Here is a 16,932-nt window from a genome sequence, read left to right as displayed (position 1 = left end):
TCATTCTCATTTCCTTCCATTCAATACGATGGCATTCTTATGGACACATTGAGGACAGTCATTATGGGTGGTTACTCAAGTTGCACGTATAGAATTTGTTGATTTTTTTAAATAAATATAGTCACCTATAGAAGCTTGTGCACAAACCTCACAATCCTGTGAATGTGAGTTAAAGGACAGGAGTAGACACCACCCTTGATTATTCTTTGGCTTCTTAAAGGATAATAGAGAAGCAAATGGCAACCCACTCCAGTATTCTTGCCTGGAAAATCCCATGGACAGAGGAGCCTGGCTGGCTACAGTTCATAGGGTCACAAAGAGTCGGACGTGACTGAATGACTGAGCACATTTAAGTGATAGAATTAAAAAATAAATAGGGACTTCCCTGTTGGTCCAGTGGTTAAGTCTCCAAGCTCCCAATGCAAGGGGGCCAGGGTTCAATCCCTGGTCAGGGAACTAGATCCCATATGCTGCAACTAATGATCCTGTGTGCCACAACTAAGACCCAGCACAGACAAATAAGTTTTTAAAAAACATAAATAAGTGAAAATAAAAATAAGTAGAAGCCTGGTGACAAGTCAGGAGGCTTAGTCAGTTCAGGTCCACATTTTTGGCAGGATGGCTTCATAGTTCCCACCTCCTCTTACATCACACAACCCAGTATCCGGCTGTGCCTCTTTGCATGGCTTAAAGATTCATCAGGGGTTCAGGTGTGGTCATCCTGACTCCCTCACTGCAGTTTCCCATCAGCCCCAGCCCTGTAGTTTGAACAGCCTTGTATCACTGCTGAGAAGCAATCATCAGTTTCTGGGTTGATTTTGTGTCTGTTCATGGCCTCCTCTATGGCATTACATAGGTTCCTGTACGTTTCTGTGAAAAGCTATTTGAAATCGCATTATATCTTAAAGAAATTTGAATCAATCATCATTTAAAATAGTATCTGTGAAAAATATTCATATTATTTCATAATACCACTCTTATGAATACAAATTTTTATATACATTGGATTTGGTTAAAGCAAGATCTCTTAGAACTTATAAAGTCATTGGACGTCTTGCACTGAAGCAACTTTTTCTGATACTTACTACAATTTATAGTTTGACTTTAACATAACTCTAGTTAGCTGACAAAGAAAAATAACCAGATGCTGGGTGTACATGAGTACTTTAGGTACGCTGAGTTTTTAACAGATGCAGATTCTTCTTTAAGTGTATCTTTGAATAAAATAAGTTGTTAAAATAGCCAGGAAAGCAACAGAAGGAATGAATATTTATTTATCAGGTGCCTTTTCTGAGCAAGGGCACCAAACTATGCATGTTTCACAAGATACAAATGTAACTGCCTTTGTTAGTGACAGCAAATAGAATTTTCTACACTGAATGTAAAACGGAAATGCTGAAGATGCTGAATGGAGCTGACATGCAAACCTAGATGCCTGTTTGGAAGGCTGGCAGAGTGTGGTATCAATATGGCTTAAAGTGCTAACCCAGACCAAACAGAAGAGCCTCGAAATAGAGGCAGTTTCCAACTGTCGATTCCATATGTCAAGAGAATTTGTCCTGGAGACATGACAGCTGACTTCCTGGCCAGTACTGTTCGTATCACATGGTTGTAATGGAAGGATAAGATTACTGACAAAAGATCCCAGGCTGTAACACACCCACCAACATTAAGTGGATTCTATTTGCAATGTAACTTCCATCCCAAGCCAGACATGTGTGGGGATGAACAATAGCAAGAAACCCCAAAATGTTTGCATGGTAGACTGAGGACCCTATGCTAGGTAAACACAGTTACCCCCAGTAAAGTGGTCTAAAGAAACCTCTACAGACCATTAGAAGTGCAGTTTCAGGCATTAACGTCTAGCCGCTTTCTGCTGGGAAGTGAAAGGAACAGCCAAGATTGCAAAAAGAAAAGCTCTCTCTGGCAGAAACTGAGAGCCAACAAAGCCACAGGGTGCAACTCGCCTTCTGTGCAGACGTGGCTGCCACTGTGGGTCCAGTTAAAATCCTAACACGTGCATATTGTGAGGGGAGCTATAGGTTAAAGTGGCAGCTGTACCCACTCATTTAGTATCTGTTCAGCAGTTTCAGTCTTAAGAAGTACAGGACTGTTTCGGGAACTATTCTTGGTAAGACTGCAAAGGCATGCATTCATTCATGCCATTGATACTTACTAAGTGCGTGTGACTGTTGTCGGTGCTGCAGTCACTGCTGTCAAGACATAGATCCTGTGCTCAGGGAGGCTGTGTGTTCTAGAGTGCATCCTCCAACCATGAACGCTAAGACCAGTACATAAGACGCTTTCAGATGAAGTATCAAGAAAGGCTTCCCAGGTGGCACTAGTGGTCAAGAACCTGTGTGCTGGTGCAGGAAACATGAGAGACATGGGCTCTATCCCTGGGTCAGGAATGTCCCCCTGGAGGAGGGCATGGCAGCCCACTCTAGTATTCTTGCTTGGAGAATCCCATGGACAGAGGAGCTTGGCGGGCTACAATCCATTGGGTCACAAAGAGTTGGACACGACTGAAGTGACTCGGCATACACACACACATCAGGAAAGGAAGAGGGGGTGATGGGATAAGGCTGAGCTGGGGACGCACAAGAGGGCTGTAGGATGGTTGGTCAGAGAAGACTTTTCTGAGAACATGATACTTGAACAGGATGAAGAAAAGGAAGGGGAAATCAGTGGTATGATGGCCCAAAATATGATTATTCCAGTAGATAAACAGCTAGTATAAAAGAATGGGGCTTCCCTGGTGGATCAGACAGTAAAGAATCCACCTGCAATGCGGGAGACCTGGGTTTGATCCCTGGGTTTGATCCCTGGGTTGGGAACGTTCCCTGAAGAAGGGAATGGCTATCCACTCCAGTATTCTGGACTGGAGAATTCCATGGACAGAGGAGCCTGGCAGACTACAGTCCATAGAATCAACCGAGAGTCAGACACAACTGAGCAACTTTCACTTTACTCAGTATGTCCAAGAGCTAGAAAGAAATAGCCCAGAGGTTTGAAACGTCATGGCCTAGGAAACTAAGGAACCAGCTGAAGCTGGGAGGGCTTGGGCCTGCCTGACGCATGGTCATCTTTCAGTAAGCTGCTTGTTAAAATGACCTGAACAGTGTGTTGTGTCTGTTTAAGTAATGAAGATCAAGAGAAAAATTAAAGTAGCTGAAAACATAAAGAAAGGTATTGTCATAATAATCTACCCTCCTAGTACATTCTTTACCTCTGAGAATTATGGATCATTTTGTAAATGACAGATAATTTTAATGAGTGTTTAGATCAACTGACATGCAACCTAAAAACAGCATGTGAGAACCAGTAACAGACCAGAATTTCTTGTTGAAATCTTTACATTTGAAAATACTTTGAAAATGCTATTTTAATTTAGCCAATGAATTATGTTCAGTCTTACAACTTCTAGATCCATATTTGAGAGATGCACAGATAAACATGTAGGCATAATCTAGCAGACAATCAACATAGCTCAACGCACTTCTGAGTCTGTGTCTTTATGTTGCAAGGTCAGATTCTACCTTCTGGAATAGACTATACATGCTATGTTTGGGTCTGGGTATTGAGGTTATACAAGTGCTGCAAAAAACTTGCTTTGCGTGGTTCCCAGTGTGGACTTGTATGGGAAGAGGAAAGATGAACTATATCTGTTTTATATTGTCATATCCTGACTATGCTATGTTCCAATACTGTAGGAAATTAGATGAAGTAGCATTTGTCAGTTAAGAGCTTAGAAGTATGAATGAATAGTCTAGGTGAGTGATTCTCAGCCAAAATTATATTCAGATGTTCTGGGGACACATTTACAACTATAAATATCCAGACCAAATCTCTACTTAATTAAGTCAATTTCTGGGCTTAGACCTGGGCATTAGGATGTTGTAAAAGGTTTCCCAAGTGATTCTAATGTATAGCCAGGGTTGAATATTCTAGTCTAATTTATAAGAATTTAATAATTCTCTGTAGCCTTTAGGATAAAGGTAGTTTGATTTTAATCATCTTAGTCTGCATCTCATATATCATCTGAATACTCCTTTCATTATTCTCTGAGTAGAGATCAGAACTTATGATCCCAAAGATTAATTTAGTGAGATCTTCTTTCTTTCCTTTCTTCCTTCTTTCTTTCATCCTTTGCTTTTTTAAAAATGCATCTGGACATTGAAAGTTTTTTAAATCCATAAAGGAATAGTACATGGCAATTAAATATAAAGCTTCATATATACAATATTTAGAAATTTAAGATCTGCTTCTAAGAAATATTGAGGTTATTATAATAAAAACACTTCTATAAGACTGCGAAATGTGTGAAATCAAAAATTTATAATTGGGGTTGGTGGTAGAGAGAGGAAAGAAAGAGCTAGACTAAGGTAATTGCTATAATTGAAGGATAATTACAGCATTTAGCTTCCAGCCAGAGAAAAGGAAATATGATTTTTATATGTATATTAGTTTTTATAAGAAAAAGAAAACTAACTTACCAGGATTAAAAAAAAAAAACACCTTCTAAGCACTGAAATCTCTGAGTTAATCACACAAAGCTTTATACACTACACAATAGAACAATATAATTCATAGTTTTACAGAAAAAATACAGATAAATCATGACAGTTCCCTCTGTTAATATTTGATAATAGCCACCTTTTATGACATTAATCAGTCAGTGGGTTCAGCTGCTTTCCAATCTACCCACTAGCTCGTGACAGTGGACAATGTCAGCCACAAGATAGAGGATATTTGTCTTCCAGTTTGCATTGGCAAGAAGGTAGCCTTCAGTTCATCTAAAAGCCATACCTGGTGATAAATGAGGGGAAAAGGCGTCTGATTACAACTCGGTTAATAATGTGAAAGATTGGAATTTGATTTTTCAGCCTATCCCTGCCCTGCCTAATCTTACAGTGGCAGCTACTATGACACAATCTGAGAGAGCAGTACTAGCTGGTGACTGTGCTGGAATCCTGCACCTTGGCACCTTGGATCCTGGCTACAGAGTCAAGGACTTGTGGTAGTGAGTGTCACAGAATGTCTAAAGTTGTTCTTTTTTTTCTGTTTTTTTTTTTTTTAGCTGGAGTATAGTTGATAAACAATGTTGTGTCAGTTTCAGTTGTACAACAGAATGATTCAGTTATACATACACAAATATTCATTCTTTTCCAGATTCTTACTATTGTGTAATAATCTATCTGGGTAAAGAATCTGGTTTCTTTCTGCGTTGATTACTTCCTTCTGTTTTTAAAGCTGAGTAATATTCCACCGTATACATATAACCAGATTTTCTTTATGAATTCATCCTGTGATGAACTTCAGGTTCCTGTTTCAAAATACATTACAAAGCAAACATAATTAAAACTGTGTGGTACTGGCATAAAACAGGCATATATACCAATGAAACACAGTAAAAATCCCCCAAATTAACCTGCACATATATGGTTAGTTGATTTTCAACAAATCTGCCAATACTGCACAGTAGGAAGAGGATAGTCTCTTCAACAAATAGTGCTGGGTGTAAATGGATATCCACATGTGAAAAAATAAAATTGCACCGTTATCTTACACCATACCCACACATCCAGTCAAAATGGATTGAAATCTTTAGCATGTAGGCCCTGACACTGTAAATCTATCAGAAGAAATCGAAGAAATCATGTTATTGGTCTAGGAAATGATTTCTTGAATATGACACCAAAAGCACAGCCACAAAAGTAAAAAGAAACAAGTGAAATTACATCAAAGTCAAAAAAATCTTCTGCATAACAAAGAAAACAAGCCACAGAGTAAAAGGCAACCTGTGGAAAAGGAGGAAATATTACCAACTTTATATCTGGAAAGGAGCTCCAGAATACATTATATTCCATATTATATTATTCCATATTACACTATATTATATTCCAGAATATACAGGGATTCCAGAATATACAGAATATATTATATTGCAGAATATACAGAATATACAGGAATTATATTATATTCCAAGATATACAGGAATTCCAAAATATACAGAATATACAGGAACTCCTATAACTCAATAGTAAAAGAACTCAGTTAAACAATGGACGAAAAACCTGAACAGAAATTTCTCCAACAAAGACATATGATGACCACAGGTATATGAAAGAGTGCTTGACATCATTAATCATGAAAGAAATGCAATTCAAGACCATAATTAAACACACATATATATGTATACATTAATAAATATTAATATATTCTATATATGATGATCATATATATCATACATATGATTATTCTCAGTCATATTCTCAGTAAGATGAAGCACAATGTGTCAGTGGCTGCCAGTGGACCAGTTGTCACTAAAATTTGCTTGTTCTTAATATAATATGACAATGTATTAAAAAAACTGGATGAGTTAGGATTTCAGAGAGTTTGGAGAAAGGCTTAAGAAAAATAATGTAAAAAAGACTCTCTGAAATTTAAAGTATCATAATGTACTGTTTTTATAAAACAGTATTGAGAAATCACATAACCATTAGAAATAATTGTTTACCAAAAGAACTGGAATGAAGCCACTTGGCTTAGATTTTTTTAATCTAATGAACTAAAATGATAACTGCTAACTTTTTTTCCCAATAGCAATAAATAGGTGTGACTACTTTGATTTTTCTAAGCGAGTTTTCCTTTTGTCCAGAAAACACACCTAATTGTTCCATTTTCTAAGTATATTTTTCTTGAAGTTTTCCTATAGTAGAAGCATGAGAAATAAATAGTGACCTTCTCAGGATCAAAGTCCACTGTTGTATTTCCACAGTCTGCATCTACAGAGCTGCTATTATGCCTACGCATTGCACACTCCACACCTCTAGGGAGACACCGCTCACATGCTAAGGTCTGTGCTATTAGCACAATCAGAGCTACTCACAGTCTCCGTGGTGGAGAAGAGTGAACGCAAATTTTTGACTCCAGGTGCGACATTTCTTTGAGTTCCCATATTCCATTTTTTAGGCTCTGAATAGTTTTATCTGGGCTTCCCAGGTGGCACTAGGGGTAAAGAACCTGCCTGCTAACGCAGGAGTCATAAGAAACGTGGATTTGATTCCTGGCTCGGGAAGATGCCCTGGAGGAGGGCTTGGCAACCCGTTCCGGTGTTACCTGGAGAATCCCTGTGGGCAGAGGAGCCTGGTGGACTACAGTCCATAGGGTCACAAAGAGTCGGACACAACTGAAGCCACTAATCATGCATGCATACTCCATAAATATCTGTGTTTCTTTTATTAACAAATAAAAGTTAAAACTGAGTAACTTGTCAGTTGGGTAGAGGTGGCTGGCACCTTTTCTTGAATTTACCACAATGCGTCTCTAAGGCGTACCTCCCCCACCCTACCGTTTCAGCATGGCCCAGTCCTCTGCTTCTCAATTTTATGCCTTTGAAATGTTCCTTCCCCAGAGGGGGTAAAAACATAGGACAGAGCAGTGTGGAGCAGGGGGTGGGGTGAGGTCAAAGCCATGCCCTGATATTAGCTTTCATTTTATTGCTCTCTGATTTCAAGAAAAAAAAATGAAAATTAGGGCAGAATGACAACATTGACACCGTGACCTACAAAATTCTTTGAACTAGCAGGAGAAACAACTCTCTTTTAAATATCAGTGTTATAAACCCATATTCTAGGTCTCTCCAAAAAGTTTACATTTTATTGGCATCTAATGTAAATTCCAAATGTGACCCTTCCACTTGGAGACCACTGTGACATGTAAAATGTCAAAGTCTACAAATTATAAAAGACTTTTCCTAAACACAGCCTTAACCCATGACTTCATTTCATTCATGATTTACAAACAGGAAAAAGGAGGGGGGGAATCTTAAGGGAGAAGATGTGATTTTCATTAGCTATGAAGATTTTCAAAATTGCATTAGTCTCAGTTCATTAGGTCTTATAATCACATTAGCTACGTGGCATTGTAAGGAAGAAAATGCCCTGCAGAGGTCTCCCAGTGGATTTCAGAATTCCACTACCCCTGCCTGCTGGGACTCCAGCACGGGAATAGATTTTACCTTTTCTAGGATGAACCAATGAAAATGATACAGCTTGTAGAAGCCATATTCATACAGATGTTCCTCTCACTCTTTCCTAATTCCGTCTACGGTGATTCCCCTGGCCAAATGCTATGTCAGTTTTCAGTAATTCTAAATGTCTATAAAGACTTGAAGAGTAACTCCCACCTCACTGGGATTCCCTAGGGCTTGTAGCAAATTTTGAGCCCAGGGATTTCAGTGAACAGCTGACTTCAGGATCACTTAGGACACACGTTAAAAACACAGATTCTTGGACCTCAAATATCTGCCAGAATATCTGAGGGTCAGGTCTGGGCATCAGCAGTATAACACTTGTCCCAGGGGTTGTGAGCGGGACTGAGGAGTCCTGGGAGGATGTGTACAACGGTTGATGCTCTCACGGGGCCTGAGAAGGAAGCCACGTGAGACCAGCGGGGCTGATGGATGGAGGGGGCCTGGAGGCCACGCCTGCTGATACCAGCAATGCTGGTTGTTCAGTGGGGCCCTAGTCAGAACGCTCAGCCATCAAAGTTGAGAAAGTATTCTCGTGCTCATGAGTGAGATACTGTTCTACTTGTCATGTCTACTCAGGACCCTACAGTTTCCCCCATATTGCCTTTTATTTTGAAACAACATTTTTCAATTGAAATATAGTCAACATATAATATTGTGTTAGTTTCAGGGGTACAGCAAAGTGATTCAGTTATATATGGGTTTTTTTCCCAGATTATTTCCTACTTCTCTGTGCTATGCAGTAAATCTTTGTTGCTAATCTATTTTACACTTAGCAGTATGTCTTTGTTAATCCCAAACTCCTAATTTATTCCCCCTCAACCCCTGCTTTCCATTTTGGTAACTGTAAGTTTGTTGTCTCTGTCTGTGAGCCTGACTCTATTCTGTATATAGGCTCATTTGTATTATTTTTTAGATTCCACATGTAAGCGACAGCATGTATTTGTCTTTCTCTGAGTTACTTCACTTAGCCTGATACTATCTAGGTCCATCCGTGTAGCTGCAGATGGCATTATTTCATTCTTGTTTGTGGCTGAGTAATATTCCATTGTGTGTGGATGTGTGTGTTGTGTGTGACATCTTAAATCTTCTTGCCACATCTTCTCAAATACTCCATATTGCCTTTTGTATCTGGTTTGCAATGTGTTTGGCTGTCATGATATTAATGGCCTTTTTAATGAACAGGGACCTCATTCAAAGAAGGTGACAGTTTCCATGTTTAGTCACTTTGTAAGAACAGAATCTCCACAGGGGTTTCTATTCTCTTACACTCACCTCCCCTACCTCCATCCACAGAGTATTACCTTCCCTAAATTGGTCTAAGGAGAAAATAGATATACTGAAGTATGTAGACATGTACATATACACGTCATTCTTAAATTCCCAAAGTACCCCGTGGAGTGAGACCAGCTGTAGACAAAGTGGTAAGGCAGAAGAAAATTCCCAGAGAAGTCCTGAGTCTGTTCCCCTGGCCTCTCTCCACACACGGTGTGTCTGCAATCTGCCCGCAGCCCTCTCACCTTCTTCCTTCGTCCTTTTTCCTCCCTAGGTAACTTGCTCTGTTCCATCACTTATGCCTTAATGGGATTTTAAATGCATGCACCACTTCTTTCCTGAACATCTTTTTTTTTTTTTTTTTTTTTTCAAGCTTTGCTTTAACTGTAAAGTGAAAGCAGTTTTCTTGCATTCCGGGTCCGGGGTCGGCAGAATGGGGGGTACTCTTTACAGTTGCCCTCCTGGGTCCTTGAATCTGACCCATCCTCAGTGGCTGGCTGACCCTGACTGTGATGAGTGCATGCGTGGGCGCCCAGAGGCGGTCCTATCCACCCTGTGAACATGCAAAGGCTGTCTTTGGAATCCTCCAGACACAATGAGGGCAGTTCTCAGCTTGAAACAACATCAGTCCAAGGGCATTGCAGCTGTGTCGATGCCATGGCGCCTCAGCTGTCAAGCCAAACAGAATCACAGTACAATTATTGCAACTAGATGTGGCTTCTCATGCACCATGGTGGAAGTGAAAGGACTTTTGGCTGTTGTTTTTTCCTAACTTCCCATGGTTGGAATTCAATGGTAAATTGTTTTTCATCTTTGATCAAAATATATCTCTGTGTTAAGAAAAATGAAAGTGTTAGTTGCTCAGTCATGTCCAATTCTTTGCAACCCCACAGGCTGTAGCCCATCAGGCTTCTCTGTCCATGGGATTTTCCAGGCAAGAATGCTGGAGTAGGTAACCATTTCCTTCTCCAGGGAATCTTCCCAACCAGGGATCCAACCTGGGTATCCTGCATTGCAGGCAGATTCTTTACCATGTGAGCCACCAGGGAAGCCCTACGTATTAGGGACTTAATTCTAGAGATTTTTCACCTCTTGCCAGTTGAATTTTACAGCTGAATTGCATCAGACCAGTGTCATCTCATATTCAAGGTGTGATTAGAAGATGAAGCAGTGCTTGTCACAGAGTGGATATTTACCAGTTATTCATTCAGTGAATTATGGAGTATCAAAGAGTAAGATAGAGCTTATGCCTTAGAGTCAAAGAGTAAGAACTGTTGGAGGTCAGGAGACCAATGAAACCAACTCGAAGAGCTGAGCATCTTTAATAATGGAGACAGAGGTAGTCTCCAGGATGTTCTGTCACCTTTGGAATCACCTCAGGCTTATCAAGTACTAAGATTGGAAAGTAGATGGATCACTTTCAAACTTTTCCCTGTAAGATTTTCCTGATTCGGGGCAAATGCCTTAAAAAGCCTCTGCAGCTTCCAGCAGCAGCACCCTCTCTTTCCATACCTGTGTGTGAAAATCTTCATATTTTGATTTGATTCTTGCATTTTGCTGAAAGACTTTTATAAATATGAATTGTAAATGTGCAAATGTATCAACTGGACATGAATGAGAAAATGAAGAGACTTGGGTCAGTCCTACAGCCAGTGTGCAGTGCTGGTGCTTCCAAGCATGCCTGCCGCGCTCAGTCGTGTCCAACTCTTTGTGACCCCATGGACTGTACCCCGCCAGGCTCCTCTGTCCATGGGGTTCTCCAGGCAAGACTACTGGAGTGGGTTGCCGTTTCCTCCTCCAGAGGATCTTCCTGACCCAGCGATCGAACCCACCCCTCTGGCTTCTCCTGCGTTGGCAGGCAGATTCTTTACCTGCTGTGCCACCCGGGAAGCCCCGTGTTGTCAGAAGTGCTGTTGATGTTTCAGGGGTTGTCGGGATTGACTTCTGACACTGGACACTGACCGTAAAGACCTCCCATGAGGGGGTTTCCCTGGTGGCCCAGTGGTTAAGAGCCCACTATCCATGTGGTCTCACAGTGACGTGTTTACAGCTGGCTGTGACTCAGTCAAGTGTTTTTTTTCCTCCCGAAAAAAGAATCCACCATCCGATGCAGGGGACACAGGTTCCATCCCCGGTTGGGGGACTAAGATCCCACATGCTGTGGGACAGCTAAGCCTGTGCACCACAGCTTCAGCGCCCTTCTAGAGCCCGCGCCCCCCACCACAAGAGAAGCCTCTCCATTCTGAAACCAGAGAAAGGACGCACCACAACCAAGACTCAGGGCAGCCAAGAAAAAGTCCGCCCGTGGTGTCCCCTCCAGACACGTGTGACCTCATCATGTTCTCCATGAATCACTAAGACTGTGCTTCCCGGGGAGTTGACACTATTGATCCCGCTGAGGACTTGTGTCTCAGCACTTAGGACTCAGCAACTTCTTTTATAAAAGGATCTCGGAGATGGTGGAAAAGGAAATGGCAACCCACTCCAGTATTCTTGCCTGGAGAAATCCCATGGACGGAGGAGCCTGGTGGGCTACAGCCCACGGGGTCTCGAAGAGTCGGACACGACTGAATCACTTCACTTCACTTCACTTCTTCTCAGAAATGGAAAGAAACCTTCTAAGTGGCCTCACTTTTCAGAAGGAGCAGCGGAGGCACAAGAGGCTTGGGCTCATTTCGGGCTCCGCAGCGATGCTGTGGGAAGGGATGGAGCGGGAGCTGGGCCTGTGACTCCGCACAGCCGCGACTCGTCCGCTCACTGCCATCTCCTTAGACTCTGGAGAGAGCGGCCTTGTGTGTGGGCACTTCTGTGGGAATCAAGAAGGCTCCAGAGACCCGGGAGCTCTGACCGCATCTCACATAACTCTGAGTAAGATGAAGGTCAAGTTTCAGCATGGGAATCTGGCTGGATGACCCTTCAACCCTAGTTAAGGAAGAGGAAATCTGCAGTAGAATTACTCATCCACGGCCCTCAGACCAGCAGCCTAGACCTTGCCTGTGGGCCAGGTAGGAATGCAGGATTCACAGGAACATATAAGAGAACAGACGGGTGGTTTACCAAGGGGGAGAGGGACGGGGGGTGGGGTGGGAGGTCGGGGTTAGCAGGTGCAAGCTTCTACACATAGATTGGATAAACAAGGCCCTACTGTATAGCGCAGAGAACTATATTCAGTATCCTAAGATGAGCCATAATGGAAAAAAATAGGAAAAATGTATATATATATAAAACTGAGTCACTTTGCTACATAACAGAAATTAACACAACATTGTAAATCAACTGTACTTCAACCGCATGTGCTGTGTGTGTGCTAAGTGGCTTTAGTCATGTCCAACTCTTTGCGACCCCACGGACTGTAGCCCACCAGGCTCCTCTTCATGGGATTCTCCAGGCAAGAGTACTGGAGTGGGTTGCCGTGCCCTCCTCCAGGGGATCTTCCCAACCAAAAAGCAGGATCTTTACCACTAGCGCCACCTGTTGTTCAGTCGCTCAGTCGTGTCCAACGCTGGGACTCCATGGACGGCAGCACTCCAGGCTTCCCAGTCCATGGGATTTCCCAGGCAAGAATACTGGAGTGGGTTGCCATTTCCTTATCCAAGCACCACCTAAGAAGCCCCAATTAAAAAATATTAAAACTAAACTAATAATAATAATAGCCTACAGGATTCAGAATCTGCAGCTTAACAAGATCCCCAGGTGTTCTGCAGAGGCCGTAGGTGCTGTCCCAGAACTGTCTTCTCCAATTTCAGCAAGCATCACCTCCCCTGGAGGACTTGTGAAAGCAGAGCTCGCCCAGCCTCACCCCAGACTTTCTGATTCATAAGCCTCAGGGAAGGTCCAGAATTCTGCATTTTTAACGAGCTCCCAGATGATGATGAGGCTTCTGCTCCAGGACCCCCCATTTGAGAAGCTCCGCTCGGCAAAGACCATGACCTTGTGGCATCTTCTACAAGGGGCTTGGGGAGCCATACTCCTTGAGTAGTCTGCACCCACTGCCCACACCCTTCCAGCAGGAAGCCTTGATGATGAGCCCCAAGAACATCCATTTTCAAATAACGAGTTCTGACTCATTCTGATTAAGCCGTCGCTCTGTCTCCCGAGCCCTAAGTAGTTTCTGGGAACACTGACAAGTAACCTGCAGGGATGTTTTTTGCAGATCTTGCTTTCTAGCAGTCCGTGAAACATATTTTGTGGACCAGTTTTATAATCTAAAGAATGCTTAATGTTTTTAAAACGTAGGGAAGATGAGGGCTTCTCTGGTCGCTCGGTGGTAAAGAATCTGCCTGCCAATGCAGGAGACACAGGTGGGATTCCTGGTCCGGGAAGATGCCGTGGCCACAACTCTTGAGCCTGTGCTCTGAAGCCCGGGGCCACAGCTGCTGAGTCCGTGTGTCACCCCTCCTGAAGCCTGAGTGCCCCAGAGCCCCTGCTCCCCAAGAAGAGCAGCCACCACCACAGGGAGAAGCGTGCACCCCGCAACTAGAGCGTAGCCCCCACTCTCCGCAGCTAGACAAAAGCCCGCACGTCGGCAAAGACCCAGCACGGCCAAAAATAACAAAATTATTATTATTTTGTTTAATGCGAGAAGCATGAGAGTAAAAGATGGCCTTGATGTGTTAACCGCTGAGGAGGAAGTCGAGCTGTCTTCTTGCTAGTGCCTGGGCATAATGTTAAGTCAGCGCCCTTACATCCGGGTACATCAGAGGGTGTGGTCGATCTAACTCACAAGGAAGCCAGCACTATGAGCTAGGATTCATCTGGGACGTGGCTTAAAGGCAGCCTAATCTCTGAAATTCTACTTCTTCCATCCTGAAGCTTTCCTTTTCCCAGGGTAAGCATCCGTTGTTGTGCAGTCTGCATGAGGTAGCCGGGTTAGGTGAGGGCTTGGTAAAAGCTAATTGGGATGTGACAGATACTAGAGCGTCTATAATTAGCTGTCCAACCTCAGTCCAAGTGTTACAATGAATCTGATCTTTTAAATATCATGATCCATGAGTGGAGGCTTTGAGAGCCATTTATGTCACATGGTGAATTTCTGAACCTCTTGAACAAAGAGGTTGAGGGGGTTTTCTTGGTTAAGTCTTTTACTGTTATGAAAAACAGCGGCTGAATCACCTGAGCATCTGAAACCAAATAAAAAGTGCAATGTGGTGCTTAACAGAGTGAGATCTAAAAGTCCTGACCTCCTAGAGAACAGTCTTGTGGCTGCCAAGGGGGAGGAGGGGGTGGGGAAGGGTGGATTAGGAGTTTGGGATTAGTAGATACAAATTATGATATAGAGAATGGATAAACCACAAGGTCCTAGTGTGGAGTACAAGGAACTATATTCAGTATCCTGGGCTAGACCATAATGGAAAAGAATATGAAAAAGAATGTGTGTGTGTGTATCTGTATCACTTTGTTGTACAGTAGAAGTTCACACTGAATCAACTATACTTTAACAAAGTAAATTTTAAAAATAGAAATAAATAAAAGTCCTCATCTCTGTAAACCAGCCCTTGTGTGAACACCACATCCCCACTGGGCTCCAGCAAAGCGGATGGTGCCAGGGATGCAAAGTGCTCTAGTTCCCTTGGAAGGAAGGCCCACGATGACGAGACTGGGAGTGAGCAGTGGGCAAACCAGCGGAGAATGAGTGTTCTCTCCGGTACTGAAAACCAGTCACCGCAGCGTGAAGCTGAACTTGCCGGGAGGATGCCAGGGCTCCTGTGCCCGCACCTGTCTGTGCGTGTCCCAGCCATGTGGACACCTGACGGTTATGAACACGGTGGAGATGGCTGTGATTTTATTCCAAGCCTGGCCCCTTCAGGGCCCTGAGGAGGCATGCAGGGAGAAGCCAGTTGCTCGTGTGTAGGATGGAGGCCGCACCATGGAGATTCCCCACCACGTAGGCAGGCAGGCCGGCCAGCTTCTGAACTCTTATCCCTCAGTTTCATTTGAGAAGACTGAGAAAAAGAATTTCTTCTAATTCTTACTGTTTCTGAAAGCCTTTGTCAAGAACCATCCAGGGGCTTCAGTGAGAGTACAAAGAAGGCAGGTGTCTGTGTTCGTTCCAGAACTAAGAGTTTGCCAGTTAAACCCTTGGCTTATTTAATTGTTTGCTTGGTGTGCTCATGTCTTTTAATTCTCCTTTTCTTCCTGACCTGATAAATTATTCATTAAACTTGCCTTTTGAGAGTCAGGTGGGGAATCTTCCTTTCACACAAATGTAAAAATTTCTGGACTGGGTCCTATATTCCAGCTCATGGAGGCGTTGAGAATATGGTGGGATGTGAGGTGGATATGTGTCTGCCCTCAGGGAACTTTTAATTCAGATCAGAAGAGCAAACATGCAAGGCGGGAAGAAATAGAGCCAAAAGGTCCAACTGCACACTTTGTAAAAAGACCATTCAGACTTGCTTATGCAAATTGAAGACCCCTTACCTGGGCTCCTCACCCGGTCTGTCAAAATCATTCTCTCTTCCTCTCCCCCTTCCTCCTCTCCTGTTTTCTCATGAGATTTACGTTTGAAAATAAAAAATGAACCTTGGGAATTGGTTTTCAAGTCAGGATATGAAGAACAATAACCTTAGAAGGCATTCCTTACCTTGCTTTTCTCAAGGCAAAACCAAAATGGCTCCAGGACTTTGATAAGCAGTAAACTATATTCTGTAATATAAGTTTAGTGTATTTTGGAAATGAGAGCCCCCCCCACACACACACACACCTTCAGAGGGTCAGATTTCCCATTTCCTGTGGGGATCAATAGGGTTGGTGTGTACAAGATGAAATCAGGTTAGGCTGACAGATGGCCTGAAGGATTGATAACCTGCCTTGGGGATGAATGCTCGGCTCTTTCTGCAGCAGCGGAAGCAGCAGTAATGAACCGTGATGGCAGGGCCAGTTTGGTGACGTCAAGTGTTTCTCTTGTGCTCCAAGTTGCTGCGGGAAGAAATGTCAAGATATTGCTCCAGAGTGATGGTGAAATGATTTGAGAAACCATCAAGAAAAATCTCATCTTGGAGACCTTTGCTGTCTTCTGCTCTTTGGGTGTGTTTCCCCTGACTCAGGAAAAGAGAAGCGGGGTGATTTTTACAGCCACTGGTTTGGCAGAGACCCTTGGGTCTTAGCAGGGCCCCCATGGACAGTAGGCGTTGCCTGAGGTGACTCGGTGTTCACAGCAGTCCTGCTTGGCTCTCCCGTGGAGTTCAGTGTCCACAGCTTACCAACAGCAGGGCCCCGTTAGTCTGAAGCCAAAGTGACCTGAATTCAGATACTTTAGCTTAAGAGTCTTTCAGGAAACAGAATTCCATGGAGGGGTTCTTGCCACTGTAGCCTGTACACCACTCTGCTTCATGGGACAGAAACCCAGCAGAGAATTTCGGTCCTCAGCCCTTGTTGAATGTCTCTGGTTAATCTGTTGCTTGTAAAGTGTCATTTTACTGCATGGTTCCCACACCTGGTGACAACCAGGAAGGAGGTGTATCAACGGGGATGGGTCCTCAACCTCCTTATTTCAGCAGCAGTGAGGGGTCATGCGTGGAGGTGGCTTCCATCATGTATAATTATGAATCAACTAGGACAGCTGTAAAATGATAATAACCATCATTACGGACCTCAACCGGCTTCAAAGGAGCCATAGCTAA

At 43.1% G+C, this 16,932-nt stretch overlaps 1 protein-coding gene across 4 annotated transcripts in view; it reads left to right on the top strand.

Moving 5' to 3' along the window:
• PAG1 (phosphoprotein membrane anchor with glycosphingolipid microdomains 1) overlaps positions 1-16,932 on the top strand; it is a 159,291-nt gene that overhangs the window by 106,986 nt on the left and 35,373 nt on the right. The window contains exon 1 of one of the 4 annotated variants that reach the window (XM_070477215.1): positions 13,880-14,138. The exons of the other annotated variants lie outside the window; for them this stretch is intronic. The gene's annotated coding sequence lies outside the window, so the exon portion shown is untranslated. Of the gene's footprint in view, positions 1-13,879; positions 14,139-16,932 lie in introns of those variants that run through there. 4 annotated transcript variants of the gene reach the window in all.

This window comes from Odocoileus virginianus, chromosome 15, assembly GCF_023699985.2.
Source record: "Odocoileus virginianus isolate 20LAN1187 ecotype Illinois chromosome 15, Ovbor_1.2, whole genome shotgun sequence".
In the NCBI taxonomy this organism is placed as follows: domain Eukaryota; kingdom Metazoa; phylum Chordata; class Mammalia; order Artiodactyla; family Cervidae; genus Odocoileus; species Odocoileus virginianus.
The sequence above is the reverse complement of the archived record's forward strand: the minus strand, read 5'-3'. Positions and strand labels throughout refer to the sequence as shown.